At 36.0% G+C, this 3,074-nt stretch overlaps 1 long non-coding RNA gene across 1 annotated transcript; it reads right to left on the bottom strand.

Moving 5' to 3' along the window:
• Window positions 1–1,131: 1,131 nt before the first annotated feature.
• On the bottom strand, window positions 1,132–2,779 carry LOC107575419 (uncharacterized). Its single transcript, XR_001607864.1, has 3 exons — window positions 2,715–2,779; window positions 2,126–2,178; window positions 1,132–1,433 (listed from the first exon to the last, which is right to left on the bottom strand). It is a non-coding gene; the product is annotated as an uncharacterized lncRNA (long non-coding RNA).
• Between the last annotated feature and the right edge of the window lie 295 nt (window positions 2,780–3,074).

The following is a 3,074-nucleotide window of genomic DNA, read 5'->3' as shown; positions in this document are numbered from 1 at the left end:
GCATGCACAGGCTTCATTCTCAGATGCATGATAAAAATTAAATTATCAATAATAACTAGTTGATGATTTATGATTGGTAATCCTTCAGTAACCAGTCTATAGATCACTTTAACTGTGAGTGCTGGTGTACGGCTGCAGTGCAAATGCTCATATGTTTTGTAAATTACACATAAGCTGCAGAAATATGTTGACAGAATCCTGTTGCTTCTGAAGCCATAAGTAACCGGTGGCTTCACTGGGTTCAGGGCCCCATACAATTTAGGTCCCTTAGTATGAAACTCTCTGCTTCTTGATGACAGGAAGAATAATCAAAGCCGGAACCAGCAGAACTAAAGTAAATCCAACAATCATAATCCAAAACCCAACAGCTAGAAGGGGAAGGTGGGAAGAGAACACATTTTAATATTTGTTTTTTCTTTTTAAACCGGACTGTTTAAAGATTTAATGAAGCTCTCAATGCCTCTTGATTTACTTACAGTGTTGTCTTGTGTTATCAGTTTTGTCATCATCTGTGTTGTAGTGTTTTCCCTTTGATTCTGTATCTGACTCTGTAGAGGATATCAAAAGTTTAATCACAATTTAGCATCAATTTGCTGTTCAAACGTGAATCATGAATAAACCTCAGCTGTCCACTTATTATATAAATAATATTTCCACATATCCACTGAGCTTCTCTCACCTGTGACGGTCACTGTGATCAAGATTTCTCCTTCACAGTCCAGAACTCTGTATGTTCCTGCATCATTGGCTGTAAACTCTTTAATGCTCAGAGTCCCATCAGTGACGGTCAGTTGATCGCTCTGAGCTCCGCTACTTCTGCTCCAAACCTCCCTCCAACTTGTTTTGTTTCTGGTCCAGTGCACAACTTGATTAGCATTAGAAAGAACATCTAACTTGTGCTCCTCACCTACTTTCACAGAAACCTCATCTGAGGAGAAACAGCATAAGCATATATGTAAGACCGGGGGAACAAATGTAATCATTTATCAGTGGATAAAATCAGCCAATATTCAGATTAATCTGAATATTAGTGTCCCGTTCAGAGTGTCTGCTGGTTACATGGTTATCACACAATTATTAAAGGAAATCCAGAAAGCAGATGCTGGTAATTTGACCAGTTTTGACTTTACCATGAATATGAAGTTGGTACGTCCTGATTTGTCGCCTCAGCTTTGTCTGATCATTATTGTAATAGACTCTCATAAAGTATTTCCCAGCATCACTGAAGCTCAGATCCTTGAAGACGACGTCACAGTTTCCTTGTTTAAATACTCGTCCACTACATTCTTCAGTCTGACAGACAGGGATGTTTTCTGACCCATTGTTTAAACTAATATCAGAAATCTTTTTGGTCTCAAATTGACATGGCAGTGTGACGTTGTCTCTCTTTTTTCCTGACACAGATATAGTGCTGGTTCCTACAGGCGGGGCTCCTGCAAACACAGATTCATTCAATACAACGTATCAATACTAAAAAATACATGCGGTGTCTGTGTTTATTTTCTGTAATCAGTGTCACCATAAAATATTCTAGGAGAGTTATTTTAATTTAGTCAGTTGTATTTACTTTTGCTAAAGATGTTTCACTGTCCAAGTGTCTTCAGCAATTGTGAACTGATGGAGTTTCTTCAATATTTAACATCAGAAATGTCTGTAAAGTTTAAGGTTGTTGGTTCGAGCCATGCATGGGCTATTTCTCATGAAAAGGAAATTATGCAATATGCAGAAACATTACAGTATGAAAATATGTCTATGTGCCCCTGCGGATTATTTCCACTTTCCTCAGTTCAGAACTGTTCATCTTATGAGTCAGTTTTGTGTCTTATTGGTCTTTCAGAGTTCACAAACAGGCCTCATTCATGACAAAACAAAGCTAAAGCTAAAGCAGATGCGTCAGTGCAGCTGAAGTGAATTCATCAACATCCCAGACCAAACCGTATTTATTAATAGATTGATTAATAACTGTATAGATAAGTCAGTGATGTCATAGTGTGTGATGATTTAATATGCTGAGAAAACTCTAGCATCAATCCATTAATAGCAACAAAATATCTTAACTTACCAGAAGAGAAACAATTGACTAGAATAACTCTGGTTTAATAAGAAAGAAAAAAATGACACTGACCGCTCTGATAGATGAAGCAAAACAGCAGCAGCAGAAGACTGAAGCATCTGAACCTGATGAGAATACAGACAGCTGTTATGAGACAGATACAGACACACATCACACAGAGTTTAATACAGCGATAAAATACTTCTCTGAGTGATAAGATACTACATAACTGACCACAGTCAAAACCTCCAGTTTCAATTTTATTTAGGGATTTATCACATGTGGGTCTTATAAGAAACATCAAACTATAATCTGAATCTTTGGTTTTATGTATTTTATAGATGTTCAGTGTAATCATCCAACTCAACATGATCCGTCAAACCCAAGTGTTTAATGGACACAAACAGTCAGAGAAATTCAGAAACCTGCTACCAAGAAATCATTTGATTACAATGAGTAAACAGTGGAGAACAACTGAATAATTACATTAATAATTCCACCACCGATAAAACCATCAACATCATCTTTGTTCATCAGCATAATGATAAACATGTTAGCATCATTAGCAGGTTAGCAGGGAAACCTTTTCCTCAAACAAACAACACTACTGCTACAATAACACAAAACACACACAGCTTTAGTTAAGAGAATAAAAACTTACATTGTAAAAGTTCTGCATTAGTTTTACATTCTGGTTGTCTGAATTTCATAAACCACTGCAGGTTTTTGAATTAAGTTAAAGAATTAAGTAAAAACAAAACTGAAAGTATAATTCCCACAGTTGAGAGCTTTCAGTCTTTCAGAGATAAAATGGTTGGAGTCTGAAGGATGATTATGATTGGTCTTTATTGTCCTCTGCTGGTTACTCTATCAAAGCAGCTTGAGCTGTGAGAAGATATTTCATACAAAAATACAAATCAATAAAACAATAAATCAATAAAACAATAAAAATAAAAATGTGTCTTGTAGTTTTTCACAACATGTTTCAAAGCAGATTTACAAAGAATAATGCAAATGCACT

This window comes from Sinocyclocheilus grahami, unplaced genomic scaffold (genome assembly GCF_001515645.1).
Source record: "Sinocyclocheilus grahami isolate Dianchi unplaced genomic scaffold, SAMN03320097.WGS_v1.1 scaffold2624.1, whole genome shotgun sequence".
In the NCBI taxonomy this organism is placed as follows: domain Eukaryota; kingdom Metazoa; phylum Chordata; class Actinopteri; order Cypriniformes; family Cyprinidae; genus Sinocyclocheilus; species Sinocyclocheilus grahami.
The sequence above is the reverse complement of the archived record's forward strand: the minus strand, read 5'-3'. Positions and strand labels throughout refer to the sequence as shown.